Consider the following 20,071-nt stretch of genomic DNA (forward strand, 5'->3'; position numbering starts at 1 on the left):
CATGTTATTTTTTGTGTTTTATTCTTTGAATTCCAGTTTTTTCATAACTCTTTTGTTTAACTGTTAAAACATGCAAGGGGAAGCTTATTTAAGAATGTCTGTGTGTCATAATGATAGGGTCAGGCAGTTTGCATACTTTCTCAAAATAGAAAGTAAGGAGGGGTAGGAGCACTTCTGCTTGTGTGCAGCTGTGTTGCAAAGCCCTAAACACACAGACCATGAAGTTCCATGTTCATCACAAATGTAATATTGAAAGCTAAATTGAGGAAGAAAGCAGAGTAGTTAAGGTTTGTTATAGTCAAGTAGTGGTAAACAATAAATATTAATGTTTTCGCTATTAGTTGTATATTTTTTCCATATAACACAAGAGGCCACTAACCTAAGGTGCTAATAACGCTATTTTAATTGTGCCATGTTTTGTTATACATTAGCTAAAGTAATCAACCTGACTTTGACCATAGCTGTATGTTACATGTACAACTAAAGGTTGCTGACTACAAGTGTTTATTTTTTGTTACATAGAAATTACACTAAAGGTTTTGCTTTTTCTTTCATTTTCTTATGTATAAGTTTTTTGCACTTTATAACATTATGTGTACTTACTATCTGTCAGTTTTTTGCATTGCAACTTAATTGGTCGTTAGGTTTACACACATTCCCCAGTGTTTCCCCATTTTAGGTTCTCTAATGTTATTTGACAGAAAAATCCTTGTATAACTAAAGGCTATGGTGCTGTAATGAGCCATTAATGTTCAATCAATCTGTAGCCCGCAATTAGTGATAAAATATTTCAAGTTAATAATTTGTTTCTTGTCTTGTTGTTTTGTACTGCAGATGCTCCTGTTGGTTGTAATTATCTATATTTTGATTTGCTTAAAATAATAAATATATTTTTTTAATTTAAATTTTGTTTTTTTTTTCTTGTTTTAACCATCTATCTCCAGCAGTCAAATTGCAGACTTCTTTTTCATATAATTTTGAGTGCAATCATAAATGTGCTTTGCTTTGAAGTATAACTCCTTTTCATAAGATCATTATTTAGAGGTGAACTGATCTTAAAAGTAAACTTCAGGACTGATTGGCAAATCACAAAAATAATGCAAAGCAGCTTAAAACTGCCTGTCAGTTCCACTTAAGGAGTACATAAGAGCACTTTAGCACTTAATGCTTAACAGGTATCCCTTTTAAACAGTTTACTGATCTAGTATTAACTGCAACATCAATGCGTTCCAATTAACCTTTGGTTCATTGTTGAAGCATTTACATGTTGTAGTACTAAGAGCCCCAGATCTTCCAACCTAGAAATGTATTTTTAGTATGCTTTTAATTTTTGTGATTCTTGATTTTTTTTTTATTTTGCAATTGTTTTAAAATATTTTTTCTGGTTTCCATAATAATCATTATTCTTAGTTGAAAACTCAGTTTTGGCTTCTTATACTGATAAACAAGGTTCATGTTTAGGATAACAAAGACTGTTGGTTGTGGGATGGATGTTCACTGTTTACAGTCCTTTTCCCCTTTTTGTAAACTACAATACAGCATTTTATCATATTTTCACATACAGAATGTTTATATGTCATGCTTCAGTTTGGCAGTTAAATTAGTCAATCATTACATTTTTTAAGCTCAAACAAACCCTAATGCTGGTTACTTTGTGGAGGAATTCTTAGTTGTAGATAATGCAGGATAAATTTAAGATGCTATGTAAAAAACTATAAGAAGAATTGGCAAGGTGAAACCTTCAAAGTTGATATGAAGGTACACAGTTTTATGTTGTTTTCATTGATTGAGAATTGTCTAAACCACTAAATGACTGAGAATAGCAGAATCCTTAGTACCAATGGCAATTATAAAAGTAATCATAGTCATGTGTATGTTGGCTTATTTTATAATCAGGAAACAAAAAATGACAAAGGAAAATCAGTTTTGTGTTGCATGTAGTCTGATTGAAGAAGAAAAAAGAAAAATATAAAAATAAGATTAGGCAATACTAAATAAAAAGAATAAGTAAGGTCCGATGGTCAGAAGGACAGAAAATCAAAAAAAAACAAAAAACTCCAGTGGGCTGGAGGAAAAAAAAACAAAATCTGCAGGGGTTCCAAGGCCACGAGACTTCCCAGCCCCCACTGGGCATTCTGCCTAACATGTGATCTAAATCAGTCCACTCGGCTTACAGACTTCACGTAATAGAATTAAATGATGATGCTCATGTGGACATATGGCCTTCAAATTGTCAATGTAGGGACTGTGTGGTGCCTTGATCAGATGGTGGTGGCACAGATCACCACCACAGAAAACCGGAAAAAGAACAGCAGAGAAAATAGGGATTAGTATGTATTGTGGAGCCATAAATAGAAATAATAATTAAATGCCTCTTCAGAGTATCAGGGTTATACTAAAATGAAGCTATAAGAAAGCCATGTTAAAATAATGGGTATTAGCCTGGCGATTTACTTTCAGTAAGCCTTTCCAGATTTTAGGTGCATAACAGCAGAAAGCTGCCTCACCATTTCTTTTAAGTTTAACTCTTGCAATTATAAGCAGACACTCATTTGACAATCTAAGGGTACAATTTGGAGTGTAAAGTGAGAGGCATTATGAAATATAGGATGGAGCAAGATTATTTTAAGCTTTGTAAACCATAAGCAGTATTTTAAAGTCAATTCTAAATGGCACAGGTAACCAGTGTAGTGACATCAAAACTGGAGAGATGGTTCTGGCAGCTGCATTCTGCACTAGTTGCAATTGATTGATGTCTTTTTAGGTAGTCCTGAGAAGAGTGCGTTAGAGTAATCTAGTTGACTAAAAACAAAAGCATGAACTAATTTTTCAGCATCTTGCAAAGTTATAAGATATCTGATTTTTGCTGTATTTCCTAAGTGAAAAAATGCTGTCCTAGTGATCTGATTAATATGTGACTTAAAGTTTAGGTCAGAGTCAATACTTACCCCTAAATTCTTTACATCTGTCTTGACTTTTAAGCCTAATAGATCAAGTTTATTTCTAATATTCTCATTATATCCATTTTGCCAATCATTAAGATTTCTGTTTTCTCCTTATTTAGTTTAGGAAAAGTACTACTCATCCACTCGGAAACATAAGTAAGATATTGTGTCAGTGAGACAAGAGAGTCAGGGTCATCAGGAACTATTGATAAATATAGTTGTGTGTCGTCAGCATAGCTGTGGTAGCACATGGTATGCCTTGAGATAATCAGATCTAATGGAAGCATGTAGATCGAAAAGAGCAGTGGACCCAATATAGATCCTTGTGAAACACCACATAGAATATCATGTGTCTTCGAAGTATAATTACCACAACTAACAAAGAATTTTCTACATGTTAAGTAAGACACAAACCAATTTAAGACATTACCAGAGAGGCCCACCCACTGACTAAGGCAATTTATAAGAATATTATGATCAATGTTATCAAATCCCGCACTGAGATCTATGAGGACGAGAACAGATAAATGGCCTCTGTCTGCATTTACCCGCAAGTCATTTACTACTTCAACAAGTGCAGTTTCTGTACAGTGATTCGTTTTAAAACTTGTCAAGAATAGAATATGTATTCAAGTGATCATTTAGCTGTGTAATGACTGCCTTTTCTAGGATTTTACTTAAGAAAGGCAGGTTAGAAATGGGTCTAAAATTTTCAAAAACAGAGGAGTTGAGATTTTTTTTTTTTTCGAGCAGGGGTTTAACAACAGCAGTCTTAAGACAGTCTGGGAAGGCTCCCATATCTATGAATTTTCTATGTCAAGAACACAATCAATTAGCACGACAGATGCATGGTATTGGGTCATGGATGCAGGTGGAGGGTCTCATTTGAGAAATGATTCTATATAAATTGGGTAAATCTATCCTTGTGAAAGAATTTAATTAGCTTAAAATAGAATACTGGGGTTTAATAAGATCAGTATTGGGGGACTGTACTATATTATTTGTAATATCATTAATTTTGTGATTAAAAAATATAGCAAAAGCCTCTGGACGTTTTTGCAGGCATTCCATTGAGTGACCTTAGTTTAGCAAATGCTCAATTGTTGAGAATAAAACTCTTGGCTTACTAGCATTGTTATTTATAATTTAAGAGAAGTAACACCACCTCTGAAGACGGACTATGTTGTTGTATTCTGTTATTTTAGCCTTCAGTATTTCATAGTGGACAATCAATTTAGTTTTTCTCCATTTACGCTCAGCTCGCTGACATGTTCTCTTTAAATCAGACACTCTTTGGGTCTTCCATGGTGTAACAGTGCTGGAGGATTACAATTTAAACAGAGAACAAAATACACCCATACATGCATTCACACACAGTTTAAATGTGTTTTATTAATAGGAAGGTTCCTTGGCATAGCTTAAAAAATGTTTCTGCAGTTTCATACTCTCTAATGATTGAAATGCTAAAACAGTGTCTAATGCTATGGTCAGTTTGCCCGGAAGGAGTGGAAAACAACAACTTCAGATTGTGATTTTGGGGGGAAAAAACTTTTAGGGGTTCCAGTGCCAAAAGACTGCCCAGGCCCCACTGGATATTCTACAAAACATAAATGTGATAGATTAGTTCATTATTATTCAAGTTCAAAGTTTATTGTCATGTGTACAGTAAGGAAACACGTTTCCCTGTACAATGAAATTCTTTCTTTGCTGTCCACACCAAATGACAAAACCAACGTATAAAGATAAACATAAATAAGTAGCAGATAGATAATAAGTAACAGAGGCAGCATAAAGTATAAAAACAGAATAGAAGTATAAAGTGTAATTATGCAGGTAGGTGTGTGATGAAGAAGTCAAATACAGTTGTGTGAGGTAGATAGAATGAGGTGAACCATGGTTATAAACTTCAGTCAGTTATTTAGGAATCTAATTGCCTTGGGAAAGAAAAAGTTCTTTAGCCTGTAAGTCCTGCATTTCAAACTTCTATACCTCCTGCCTGAGGGTAGAAGTGTGAACAGTTCATGTTGGGGGTGGTGGGGTCCCTGAGGATCGAGGCAGTTCTCCTGCGGACTCTGCAGTTGTAGATGCTCTGCAGAGAGGGCAGTGGGGTCCTGGTGATCTTCTCAGCAGTATTTACCACTCTCTGCAGGCGTTTGCGGTCTATAGCAGTAGTGATTCAGCTGGTCAAGATGCTCTCAACAATGCAGCTGTAAAAGTTGCCGAGGATCTTAGTCAACATACCAAACTATGCTGGTAGGCATACTGCAGGGGCTCCAGAGTGTCCGGTATGCTGCTCTGAATGTGGGCCAGCGTCACTCTCTCAAAACCACTTCATGGTGATTGGAGTGAGTGCTATCGGCCTCTAATCATTCAGATAGGTGGGTGGGCTTTTTTTAGCAAGGGGGACGATGATCGTAGTCTTAAAGCAGGACAGAACGATGCGCTGACTGAGGGAAAGGTTGAAGATGGAGCAGAGAACATCAGCCAGCTTGTTGGCACATGCTCTGAGAGCCCGCACAGGGATGTTGTCTGGTCCAACGGCCTTATGGGGGTTGATCTTCCTTAGTGTTTTGTGTACCTGACCTGAAGAGACCTTTGGGGGAGGGGAGGGAGATTGGGTGGTCCAGTTGTGTGCCTCCACTCTGTGCTGTTGCTGGATGTCTCAAAGTGGGTGTAGAGTGTTGAGATCATCCGGCAGACTGTCTGTGGAGCTTATTGTGCTGGTGGTGGTCCTGTAGAATGTGATGTGCTATAGGCCCTGCCACATATGTCCAGAGTCAGCAGTAGAATAGAAGTCCTCCAGCTTCTTTCTGTACTGCCTCTTGGCTGCTGTGATGGCTTTTCTTAGCCCGTACTTTGCAGCTTTGTACTCCGTCTCAGTGCCTGATCTAAATGCAAGAGAGCGGGCACGCAGCATGTGGCGTACCTGACTGTTTATCCAGGGCTTCTGGTTAGGGAACTTCCTGACTGGTATTGGGGGCATGATGTTGTCAATGCAGGTGTACCCAGTCACGTACTCAGCATAGTCCTGTATGCTGATAGAAGAGTCCTCTAGAGTGGCTACAACACTAAACACATCCCAGGCTGTCTGAGCAAAACAATCCTGCAGGGTGCTGTCAGTCTCTGGGGTCCAAAGTTTAACTTGTCAAGTTGTACTGTCTTAAAAGATTATATACATTATTTCCTGGTGATAGTTGTTAGTATTATCAACATCATAGTTGACTTCAGAATACTTTGGTCAGAAGTCATTCTCTTTATTGAAACTTTTCTTCTCTTTCACTCCTAATGTTCCATTAATGCCTTTCTGTGTATTCTATACTATTAACTATCTGAAAAGCATTAAAAACTCTTTCCATGAGGTACTTTATTTTGCAAATGGAATTTGTACTCGTCCAAATCTTACTTGATGTGTCTCATGATAGTCCAGGTAATTTCTGCAGGTTTTCTTATATTGATTAATATACAGGGAGTGCAGAATTATTAGGCAAGTTGTATTTTTGAGGATTAATTTTAATATGGAACAAACACAGTGCTATCAGTCAATCCAAAATGTTAATAAACCTGAAACCTGAATGTTTCACAACGGAAATGTGAGTGTGAACATCATCAGGGGAATACATATGTGCGCACAATTATTAGGCAACTATTAGTGTGCAGATTTATTATGCAACTAAAGGAAAAATGAAAATTTTCCCATCTCACTTGTTTATTTTCATCTGTTATAGTGAGAATAATAAACAAACACCTCAAAATTTACAAATAAACATCTCTGACATTTCAAAAAAAATCAATCAATCAATCAATGACCAATATAGCCACCCTTCTTTCCAATAACAGTCATAAGCCTTTCCATTCATGGAGTCTGTCAGTTTCTTGATCTGTTGACGATCAGCTTTTTGTGGAGCAGTGACTACAGCCTCCCAGACACTCTTCAGAGAGGTGTATTGTTTTTCTCCCCCGTAAATCTAGCGTTTAAGAAGTGCCCACAAGTTCTCGATAGGGTTTAGGTCAGATGAGAAAGGGGGCCATGTCATTATTCCTTCATCTTTAAGGCCTTTACTGGCTGGCCACGCAGTGGAGAACTTCGATGCAAGTGATGGAGCATTGGCCTGCATAAAATCATGGTCTTTTCCTGTATCACTGTTTGAAGAAAGTGTCTTGAAAAACTGGCAGTAGGTTTGGGAGTTGATTTTGAGTTCATCTTCAATGCAAAAGGTCCAACTAGCTCATCTTTAAAAATACCAGCTCATACCAGTACCCCACCTCCACGTTGGAGTGGAGCTCTGTGCCCATTACAGATCCACAGGTTCATCCATCTGGTCCATCAAGAGTCACTCTCATCTCATCGGTCCATAAAACCTTTGAAAAAATCTGTCTTCAGATATTTCTTGGCCCAGTTTTGACGTTTCAACTTATGTTTCTTGTTCAGTGGTGGTTGGGTTTCAGCCCTCCTTACCTTGGCCATGTCTTTGAGCACTGAACACCTTGTACTTCTGGGCACTCCAGGTAGGTTGCAGCTCTGGAATATGAAAGTACTGGAGGATAATGGGTTCCTGGTAGCTTCACGTTTGATTCTTCTCAAATCTTTGGCAGCTAATTTGCGTCTTTTGTTCTCAACACGTTTCTTGCGACCCTGTTGACTATTTGCAACAAAATGTTTGATGGTTCTGTGATCACACACCAATATCTTAGCAATTCCAAAAGTGCTGCATCCCTCTGAAAGACTTTTTACAATTTTTGACTTTTCAGAGTCAGTTAAATCTCTTTTTTGGCCCATTTTGCCTGAGGAAAACTAGCTGCCTAATAATTCTGCACACCTTGATATAGGGTGTTGATCTCCTTAGGCCACACCCTCCCTCATTACACAAATACACATCACCTGACGTGCTTAAATCCAATAAGCATTCAAGTTAATACAGCTTGGAGTTGGAATATACGCATTAAAAATGATGATATGGTCAAAATAATCACTTGCCTAATAATTGTGCACACAGTGTATGTATGTGCTGTAGAAGTGAAACTTTCAAAGTGAGATTGTTGTTTTTTTATTCTAGTCAGAGGCAGAAGTAAAGATTAAACTATTAATACTGTAGTGCACAAAGGAGAGATACTCAGAAGCATCTAAAAACAGATGACAAAGGCTGATACATTTTTAGAATTAACATCTTTGTTTCTATACCTCAGTATTAGTTTTAGACATTCATATAATAGAATTTACTGCTCAATACAATTAAAAACAAAAAGACATTGCTATTTTTCTTTTTCTGATCTTTTTTTAAAGTGTAACTAATTGCACCAATTGTTGAATTCCTCCTGTAGCCTCAAATTGTTTTAAGCTCTCATCTTTGCACATGTAGATTCTACATCATGCATCCAATGTCGAGAAAGAGAGAAAAAATCCAGGTTGACATTAGGAATGGTTCTGGAGATTCTAGTGTGAGGACTTCAGGGCCACTAGGACCTGTACAGTATGTATGCTACTTGAATGTGAGCATGAGAGAGAGTTACCCCCTCGTTGGAAGCATGTAGTGTTCTTCAGGAATCTAACATGGAAATAGCTCATCTTTTGTCTAGAATGTGTGACCAGTCTGTACAGAAAGTGAGGCTAGGAAGGTCAATGTCAGATTCAGAAGTACTTCATGACTACTAAAGGGCACATAAACCCAGAAAGGAATACTTGAGACCATGCTGTCCCAATAATAGAATGAGCAGATGTGCAGTAAGCTCTTCTGAAGACATGCTTCCTTAAGAGTTTACATGAGGCATCTGTTCTGTTCTGTTTTGGTTCTCTCTTGGTTTCTCCAGAGAAAATGAAAGGCTATCCTGACCTTGGGATTGAATAAAGAACTTTCCTGGAAATAACTTTGGGATATGGTTTATAGCTACTTCACAGCCAGGAGTTTATTGAGTGCAGGGAAGAATGTGAGGCAAACACTCAACTGGAAGGTGAAAAAGATGGCAAGGTCTACAGAAAGAGTGAGAGGGAGAGAGGATGTAAGTTAAGGGATTGTTCATGTTACACTTTGTAATGATGGAGTCATACCAAAATGTAGATAGGTGTTTACGATCATTTTATGCAGGTTCCAAGAGACAGCACATTTTTGTCACATCTGTTTTTTTGTCAAATTTGTTTATTTCTTCAAACAGTTACCATGGAGATCCACTTCTTTTTTCTTTTTTTTGGGGGGGGTATTCACAGCTTTTAAAAATACCTCATTCTGGGAACACTTATTTGCAAAATGTAGGATTGAAATAATTTAAAAGTTTGAATTACTATGTCTAAGCACTTTTCTGAAGTTAATGGTTTGTAGATCATATATTATAACGCAGGGCCTCTACGGTTAAGTCACATTTTGTGTTGAAATTTTTTTCAGACCTTATGGAGTGAGTACAGTGTAATTCCACTAAAGTTAGTAAGTTTTTAACTGAATTTATTGAATTATTTTAATAATTTCACATAAACCTGCTTTCACAAATGGTAGGTATCTCCTTTAGGTAATTTGACAAGTAATTGTTTTAGTACAGATAAATGAAATTAATGTTATTCTTTCAATTGAGATGTCATAATGGAAATATGAAGAATACAATAAGAAATGGTCCCTTGAGGGACAGCGCATATGACAGCAGGTAGGATCAATTGAGCCATAGAATTGTGCACACGATGATATGATGTGTGGAAAATAAACATTTACTATCCAACTCACAAACTAAAGTCTTAAACCTGTATGTTAAAATGTTCTGTAGTGTCAGAATCTACATTTGGAAAAACAATCTGAAAGAACAATAAGGTATTTTATGCGTAGGTGGATTTTACTGTATCATTATCAACACGTTGCAGATTTTTTCTGCAATGGAAACTGATTCACCTAGCAATAATGAAGATATAGGCAGTATCTCCTTAAAACTTATTTGTTTGTTAAAAAGAGTGCATCCCTGGAATAATACATGGAGCATTGTTTGGAAAGGAACTCTTATTTAGAATTTCAGAAAAAGATGGTAGTCATTTATCAATTTAATATACTTAGTATCAATTTGAGCTAAACAGAGTCCAGTTAAACTCAAAATTATATATTGCACACATTTGTCTTGATGGAATTATTCTAAATGAACCTGAGTCAAGACTCCAGTTGTGAAATAGGTCATCATGCACTTACCTCACTTAGTTACATGTCTTTAGAATGTCCTGTTGAGGAAAAACATGTATATTTATTAAAGTGTTTTGATTCACACTAATCACTGACACTCAAACAGCACTATTTTGAATAACAACCAAAGAGACATCACTGCTTAATGAACAATCTATTGTGTTACACAACAGTGCTTGTCACATTATCTTATCCAAGTGGAAGAATCCCATCTGCCTTAGCACTGTGAGAAATGTATTTTTCATTTTATTTACCAATTTGAAAAAAAAAATTTACAGGGACTGCCTGTGAAACATCTTTAGAATTTGGCAGACATTTGTTAAGGCTGTTTTTAATTCAGTATTCTTGCTGAACATCTGCCATCCTTTTAGATACCTTATTGTCTTGTTGTGATTTATTCATCGATTCCTTTCCAGATGAATAGAAAAGAGGATGCAAGGTTTAACTTGAATATGTCATGGGATTGTATGTCTGGCTAGCTTGTAAATCATTCACTGTAATCTAACCAGTGAGAATAAAAAAAGAAGATAAAAAAATATATCCTTTATTCACTCTTAGAACCAAGATTTGAATTATATGAATACAAATGGAATTGCCAGATCACAGTGCTTTATCACATGTCATAAAAAATGGTAAATTTGTGGTCAATTTACAGTTATTTAAATCTAATTTAATTAATTCAAAGATTGCTGGGATAGGCTTTAGCATACCAGCAACCCTGCTCTGGATAAGCAGGTTAGGAAGATAGATGAATGATTGCATAGCAGTGCCACTTCGAAGGAATAATGCCAGCCACTAAACATGTATTAGTTTTATTCAGTGATTTATAACAAAATATAATAATTAACCTAGTTAGAATTAAAATCCAGTGATGGTAGATTACTTTTTAACTCATTATTGACTGAGCATAACTTCAAAAAGTAATGGCAGTTGTTCAAATCATGTGTATGTATAATATAATTACAGTGATACTTTGGTATACGTCCGCTTTGGAATAAGCCCAATTTGATATGTTTGGACATGAAAAATTTTGCTTGGTATACAACCTTTGTTTGGAATATGACTCGCGTGCTACCCTTGTTTACCTCTCTCTCGAGACAAAGCCATGACTGCCCACGAGCGTCAGTACAGCAGTTGCTAGCATGAACAACCCGTGTGCTACCTGTTGTATATGATTGTTCAGTGATACTTTTGTCCATTGCTTTATGTTCAGGTGTTGATTGCTATGGTCTGAGTCTTTTGAGACGTATGACTGCTGGAGGGAGGGGTGTGGTTTAGAAGGCACGCTGTATGGAGAGTTGGTTAAACATGGTTCAAAATAAACAGCATTCAAAACGTTATTCTGGGTGTGTCACTACTTCAATCTAGAGAACACTACACTACCCTTGTTTAATTTTCTCTCGAGACAAAGCCACGACTGCCCACGAGCGTCAGTACGGCAGTTGCTAGCATTCAGTGAACAACCCGCGGCGCTACCCTTGTTTGCCTCTCTTGAGACAAAGCCACGACTGCCCATGAGCATCAGTACATCAGTTGCTAGCATTCAGTGAACAACCCGCGCTATAACTCACTGTGAATTTTCATGTGATTTTGTGTTTTTTCACATAAATTTGAATTGATTGTTGAAAAGTATGAAGGTGGCATGCATATCCAGGACATGGCTGCTGCATACTGTATGTCGAGAACGACAGTGTCTACAATTGTGAAAAACAAAGACGTTATTAAAAAGTAAAGTGAGGTTAAATTTTCATTTATTTCATCTAAATGCTTTTGTATTTATGTATTTTAGTATTAAGCAGTGTTTAAATTATTTTATACAGCCCCATCAATGTATAATATGCCAATAACAATAGGATTTTTTTTCATGGGAATGGATTCATCATTTTCTCTTTATTTCTTATGGAAAAAATTCATTTGGTGTACGTCCTTTTTGGTATAAGTCAAAGGGTCTGGAACGGATTAAGGACGTAGATCAAGGTACCACTGTATATATACACACACACACAACCAGGAAAAGTCACTTGAAAGTAACAGTGCCATTAAACTTTTAGACGTAAACCATCCATCCTCTTCCGCTTATCCGAGGTCGGGTCGCGGGGGCAGCAGCTTAAGCAGAGAGGCCCAGACTTCCCTCTCCCGGCCACTTCTTCCAGCTCTTCGGGAGAATCCCAAAGGCGTTCCCAGGCCAGCCGGGAGACATAGTCCCTCCAGCGTGTCCTGGGTCTTCCCCGGGGCCTCCTCCCGGTTGGGCGTGCCGGAACACCTCACCAGGGAGGCGTCCAGGAGGCATCCTGATCAGATGCCGAGCCACATCATCTGACTCCCCTCGATGAGGAGGAGCAGCGGCTCTACTCTGAGCCCCTCCCGGATGACTGAGCTTCTCACCCTTTAAGGGAAAGCCCAGACACCCTGCGGAGGAAACTCATTTCAGCCGCTTGTATTCGCGATCTCGTTCTTTCGGTCACTACCCATAGCTCATGACCATAGGTGAGGGTAGGAGCGTAGATCGACTGGTAAATTGAGAGCTTTGCCTTACGGCTCAGCTCCTTTTCACCACGACAGACCGATGCAGAGCCGCATCACTGCGGATGCCGCACCGATCCGCCTGTCGATCTCACGCTCCATTCTTCCCTCACTCGTGAACAAGACCCCGAGATACTTGAACTCCTCCACTTGGGGCAGGATCTCTCCCCCAACCCTGAGAGGGCACTCCACCCTTTTCCGGCTGAGGACCATGCTCTCGGATTTGGAGGTGCTGATTCTCATCCCAGCCGCTTCACACTCAGCTGCGAACCGATCCAGAGAGCTGAAGATCACGGCCTGATGAAGCAAACAGGACAACATCATCTGCAAAAGCAGTGACCCAATCCTGAGTCCACCAAACGGACCCCTTCAACACCCTGGCTGCGCCTAGAAATTCTGTCCATAAAGTTATGAACAGAATGGTGACAAAGGGCAGCCCTGGCGAGTCCAACTCTCACTGGAAGCGGGCTCGACTTACTGCGGCAATGCGGACCAAGCTCTGACACGGTTGTACAGAGACCGAACAGCTCTTATCAGGGGTCCGGTACCCCATACTCCCGGAGCACCCCCACAGGATTCCCGAGGGACACGGTCGAATGCCTTTTCCAAGTCCACAAAACACATGTAGACCGGTCGGGCAAACTCCCATGCACCCTCAGGACTCTGCTAAGGGTGAAGAGCTGGTCCACTGTTCAGCGACCAGGGCGAAAACCACACTGTTCCTCCTGAATCCGAGGTTCGACTATCCGGCGGACCCTCCTCTCCAGAACCCCGAATAGACTTTTCCAGGGAGGCTGAGGAGTGTGATCCCTCTATAGTTGGAACACACCCTCCGGTCCCCTTTTAAAGAGGGGACCACCACCCCGGTCTGCCAATCCAGAGGCACTGTCCCGATGTCCATGCGATGTTGCAGAGGCGTGTCAACCAAGACAGTCCTACAACATCCAGAGCCTTAAGGAACTCGGGCGATCTCATCCACCCGGGGCCCTGCCACCAAGGAGTTTTTGACCACCTCGGTGACTTCAGTCCCAGAGATGGGAGAGCCCACCTCAGAGTCCCCAGGCTCTGCTTCCTCGTGGAAGGCATGTTAGTGGGATTGAGGAGGTCTTGAAGTACTCCTCCCACCGACCCTAGCGTCAGTGAGGTCAGCAGCGCACCATCCCCACCATATACGGTGTTGACACTGCACTGCTTCCCCTCCTGAGGCGCGGACGGTGGACCAGAATCTCCTCGAAGCCGTCCGAAGTGGTTCTCCATGGCCTCTCAAACTCCTCCCATGCCCGAGTTTTGCCTCAGCAACAACGAAGCAGCGTTCGCTTGGCCTGCGGTACCTATCAGCTGCCTCCAGAGACCCACAGGACAAAAAGTCCTATAGGACTCCTTCTTCAGCTTGACGGCATCCCTCACGCGGTGTCCACCAGCGGGTTGGGGATTGCCGCCCGACAGGCACCGACCACCTTGCGGCCACAGCTCCGGTCAGCCGCCTCAACAATAGAGCACGGAACATGGCCCATTGGACTCAATGTCCCCACCTCCCTCGGGGCGTGGTTGAAGTTCTGCGGAGGTGGGAGTTGAAGCTACTTTTGACAGGGGACTCTGCCAGCTGCTCCCAGCCGACCCTCACAACACGTTTGGGCCTACCAGGTCTGACCGCATCTTCCCCACCATGAAGCCAACTCACCACCAGGTGGTGATCAGTTGACAGCTCTGCCCCTCTCTTCACCCGAGTGTCCGAGACATATGGCGCAAGTCCGGCGACCACGACCACAAAGTCGATCATCGACCTGAGGCCTAGGGTGTCCTGGGGCCAAGTGCACATATGAACACCCTTATGCTTGAACATGGTGTTCGTTATGGACAATCCATGACGAGCACAGAAGTCCAATAACAAAACACCGCTCGGGTTCAGATCGGGGGGGCCATTCCTCCCAATCACACCCTTCCAGGTCTCACTGTCATTGCCCACGTGAGCATTGAAGTCTCCCAGCAAAACGAGGGAATCCCCATGAGCCAGTTTCTGTAGCCGAGGATCAGACCGCCAAGGTCCCCGCCTTCGGCCACCACCCAGCTCGTAGACATAAACCATTAGACGCATAAACTTGCATTGTTACCACTAATTCTTATAACAGTTTATAGTAAAGGCTTTCTGAATATAATTTGGGAAAACACTGAGTTCAAGAATCAACAATTGCAATTGATGCTGTAGAGTGTTTTCAGAGTTATGGAGCATTTAGTCTATTCAAGGGTGAATTTGAGCACAAAGCGCCTAACCTGCATTTCAGACTAGGAGTCTGGAGCTATAGGCATTACTGCACCACCAATGTAAAATAAACTAGTAAACAATTTGTGATTTATTCAATTTTAAGCATAGCTGTAAAAGACTACCTTTTAATATGACACCATATAAGCATTCCACAGTTCTTTGTTGCAAGATCCAACATGCTGGTGTAATAAACCAGCCTTTGTTTAGCTTGCTTATTTGAAAAAAAAGTATTTCTATGCACTGTGACCATTGCAGCTGTGCTCAACAAATCTTAGCAATCTTCATTTAAAAACGTCCAAATGTTCACCCTTCACCCCCTATTCAGATCATCCAAATATTGTAAGTTGTGCAAGTTAACCTAGGAATGTTCATCACAGTCACTTAAGTATCCCTCTGGCTGCTGGCAATTTTTTAATTAAGTTTATTTATCAAGTGCGTCAGCTACAATGAAATACAATCCCAAGAAAATTAATAAATTTAGTTAATCCAGTCTAGGAAGAGGGTGGATGGCGAGGGTTGTTGCTAATTGAGGGAGAGTGGGGGAGGAGTGGGGTCAGCTTTGTGCTGGAAATCAGTGGATTGGCTTATAGTGATTCATAAACATAATTTGAATATTTATATTTTCTATTTTTCTGTTATAATGCCTGCTCTAGAATGCACATCTGTTATCTTTTCCTCATGTCAGCTATGATCAAATGTTTAACACTTCGAATTAGAGCAAGGTCCAATACCGCCTCTAAAACAATGTAGACTGTTATTACTATACTATATACGATGCTTTATACATGCAAGCCAAACGCAACAAACTTGAAACCAGTCTGTTGTAGACACTGTCATGGGCAGCTATGCTATAATAAACAAAAGCAAAATTTTAAAAAGGTTTACTCATACCTAGAGATGCCAGGCTGGTTGTTTTCTGTCTGAAGGCTACCACTAAAGCAAGCTCTTATTTTTTAGGCTGCTCACTGCAGACATAAGATTTGCAATCATAGGGCACCTAATTGGTCAGATTACGCATCTATTTTGAATTAATCTGATGTGATTGATAATCAAGCAGCAATGATACTGTATGTAATAACGTGCAAAGTTAACATCTGCATAAAATACTTGAATGAGAAATTAATCAAATTTATAATACGGAACCAGTGAAGATTTTGTATGAATGAGTCAGAAGACCTAAATTGGGGATAATATATGGGAGTCTCAGGAAATATTGGACATAGGGTCATAATATTTAAACTTGCTTTTTTTGTTTTTTTAAGTTTTCAGATTTTTAACTTGTTTGTTTGGCATTCAGTTACTGCTTTCTTCAAGTACCACTTTTAAATTTTAAGATTACACACAAACATTTTTGGTGCTGGCATTTTAGGAGCTCCAGGCATTGAACAATGAAGTGAACTAAAATCTAATTTTGTTGCACATTTCAATGATGTGCCAGTCCCATTCTGATGTTCTTGAACTAATTCTATTACAGATAACTGACATGTTCTCTCGATGCAGCTGTCTTCAATGTTGGTAATAACATTAAGTTGCCTTTTAGAAAGTGACACACATGGCAGCCAAAATCATTTTAATGGGTCAATAAATTGTGATCCGATCTGGTTACCCTTATTACAGTCTAGAAATGTAATAATACTGTTTTTGTGCAAAATCATTTTTTGGTAAATTCTATTTTTCTAAGTAAATGTGTTTTTTTAACATAACAAATAATGGAAATAATTGAAACATTTCCAAAAAAGTATTTCAGGTAAAAGTGTGCAGATTTAATTCAGTGTTTTTAATGGTCCAGTCTCTTCTGGGTTGCTGACATTTTACATTTAATGGCAAGAAAGATTTTGCTGTCGGCAACACTGTGATTTAATTTTCCAATAAATGTTTCAAATAAATGTGGTTGAGAAAATATACATTTTTTGTGAGCAATGGTAGAATTTGTTAAATTTCAAAAATAATAGTCCAGTTTCACCCTCACTGTAATTGTAGACTGATCATAATTATAACTGAAGGTATTGTACTAGGGCACATTTGTAAAGAAGGAACGAGATGTAGTAAAGGTTATCCAGATCTATATTTTTTTATAAAGGTCATCTGCTCTAAGAGATAGCAGTAAGTAAATTCAGTGATCAGTATGGTGCTCAGGGAGTATCACCCTCTGAAAGACAGCTAAGACCTATTTTAATATCACACCCAAAGGCAAAAATACAACTTATTTGAACTGTCCTCAAACTCAACATTTGAAACAAACAAAAACATATTTTTGAGAAGAAAATCATTTGAAAGATGTTTAAGTAAAGTCAGACATGATGACTGCATATAATTTTGGTGTTTTAAAAAATGAAGCAGTCTATTGTAGAATGTTTTGCACATGCTATTCTCATTTCATATTCCAAACAATACTCACTTTTGCCAGGCCTGTGCTCCCAACATTTCTTCTACCTGTTAAGATTATCTCCATGGAGTTTAAACTATCTAATTCATGAACAGCTGTGTTAAAGTTGCACTTTCAGTTTTCTGATTTTTCTTTCATGTCTGCACCCCCATCATATTTTTAGCAACAGCATGTGGTCTCCAGTTTATTCATTTAAAAACACTAAGAAGTGTTTCACGGACCACCTTGTAACTTCAAGTAGTAGTTTATGTGATGAAACATTACATTTCCATTTTTCAACATTTGTATTAGACATTAGGCTTAAACAAGCAGTAATTTCATTATTTTATTTAAGTTTTCAGAGGACTCAAATAGTCAAAAGAGAGGTAGCTATAGCATTTAGAGAATTAGAAAAGATTGCACCTGGGAAGACAATGCACATAAATGATAACAGAATACTGAATTGATATTTTTTAGCCTACCGTATATACATTTTGGTTTCTATTAATAGTGAAGTGTATTATTTATATATATATATATATATATATATATATATATATAATTATCTCAAACAGTAGAATATATTTAGTTTTATCGTCCACCATTTATTACTTAGTGCATGTTGCTTCACTGCCCCCTGGTGCTTTTCAGTTGTATTTGACTTTAAACATTTTTCTGTTCATTTTCCACATTTCTTTCATTTTTATATCAAATCATCTTGTTTCATATATAGACAGAATTTATTTTGGCATTATAAATGACTGGTGTGAACATAATGAAACTGAAAACCCTCCAGTATTTTAATATTTGAACCCTCCTGATTTTTTTTATTTGGATATTGTACAAGGGGTGCTGCTGCCTCACAGTTAGGAGACCCGGGTTCGTTTACCGGGTCCTCCCTTGCTGTGGAGTTTGCATGTTCTCTCCATGTCTGCATGGGTTTCCTTCAGCTGCTCCGGTTTCTTCCCACAGTCCAAAGACATGCAGGTTAGGTGGATTGGCGATTCCAAATTGTCCCTAGTGTGTGCTTGGTGTGTGGGGGTGTGTGTGCGCCCTGCGGTGGGCTGGCTCCCTGCCTGGGGTTTGTTTTTACTGCCTTGTGCCCTGTGTTGGCTGGGATTGGCGCCAGCAGACTCCCTCATGGCCCTGTAGTTAGGATATAGCAGGTTGGATGATGGATGGATATTGTACAATAATTTAATTAAACTCAACTTACAGTATATACTCATGTTTAAGTTCTCCCGCGTATAAGTCGGTTTACAGTATAATTTCTGGTTATAATAATAATATCGGTTGTATAAGTCGAATGCGGAAAACTCACGCTATTGGTTCAGGAGATTATATCTTAACGCCCACCTGAGAGAGTAACCATGAAGCACACTGCCTTTTTATTCTATTTATTGTGCCTACGTGACCATATCCACAGCGACGTTTGCACTGTTTTGTATTTTTTGTATCTCACACCCTCATACACCTTTATTGTGAGAGCATCCCTTATCCACGATGGAGCGTTCAATCAGAAGAAAATAAGAAGCTAGTTTTAAATTAAAAGTCGTTGAACTGGCAAAAGAAATTGGTAACTATGCTGCTGCATTAAAATTCGATGTGTCTTAAGAAATTGGTGTAAGACTGTAGGAAGCAAGAAGATGTAAAAAAAAATTAAAACAAAAAATTAAGTGTCGTATTTTTGAATGGGGGTCTAAGTTGGGGTCTGATTTTATGATCGATTTTTCGGGTTTCAAGTCCCGACTTATATGCAAGTGTATACGGTACCTATAATGTAGACCAGTGTGAGATTGTGCAATTGTTTTGTATTTTGCTTCTTTTCACATATTTACTTCATTTGTTCCAAGGTCAGTGTAAATTATGTAAGTGCACAATGGGAAATGCATTGCTTAAATTAACATACTTAAATTAGAAAAATATGAAACAATAGGTAAGAGAAAAAAAAATCTCTCTTAAATACCATATGGATGAAAATCTCATTCCATCATTTTACTTTAGTTACTCTGTTATATCTTGTCTAAAACTAATTCTGCATTTATTTAGTAGGTGGTACTGCTTTTGTTTTCCTTCTGTCTCTATTAATTTTCTTTCCATTTACAAATGTACCATTTAATTAAATTTGGTGTCTCACTATAAAAGGATATTTCTGGTATCAAGTGTTAGATTTGTACACTTGTATGGAATCTTGTTAATAATTCATTTATTGTTTGTTTACGGGTTGTAGTGGTGGCACTGATTAGTTACACAAAGCTCTTATTCACATTAAAGGATTATTTTGGTATTTTTCAAGTCGGAGTTATTTCTTCGCAATATATGATATTTGTTTACATCATACATCATGTAATTGTGTTCTAACGTGAGGCATTTGTAAATTTTAAAAAATACCTAGCCTAAAATGAGGGTGATTGGGCCCAAGTCCAAACATGAAAACAGAAGCCATGAAGCTTACCAAATACATCCACTTTTAAGCAATAAACGTTCTGATTTAAGAAAATGCACATTCTGCATTCTGAGGCATGCTTCTGACAACAAAAGTAAAGTAGAATTTATCACAGATTCTTTGACATAATATTGCACCAGCAGCGGTGTTCGTTAGTGGTATAGTGATAATTAAAAACAATTCAAAGTTTATTTAAAATTGCTACAGATTACAACCTCATCATATTACCTACTTGAATAAATGTCCATCAAGAAGAAACAGTGAAAGTTACTAATTACTTTTACTCACTCAAAAGTGTTGTCCTCAATTGTTCTGTTATTATTACATCCTTAGAAGAAGTGACTCATAATGTGCTATAAAATCTGATAACAGGTTTGTGGTGCT

The 20,071-nt window shown here is 38.6% G+C and overlaps 1 protein-coding gene across 3 annotated transcripts in view; it reads left to right on the plus strand.

Annotated features, from left to right (window-relative positions):
* The window catches only part of nf1a (neurofibromin 1a), a 405,866-nt gene that overhangs the window by 381,135 nt on the left and 4,660 nt on the right, over positions 1-20,071 (plus strand). The window lies entirely within an intron of this gene.

The sequence above is a fragment of the Polypterus senegalus genome, chromosome 6 (genome assembly GCF_016835505.1).
Source record: "Polypterus senegalus isolate Bchr_013 chromosome 6, ASM1683550v1, whole genome shotgun sequence".
Taxonomy (NCBI): Eukaryota; Metazoa; Chordata; class Cladistia; order Polypteriformes; family Polypteridae; genus Polypterus; species Polypterus senegalus.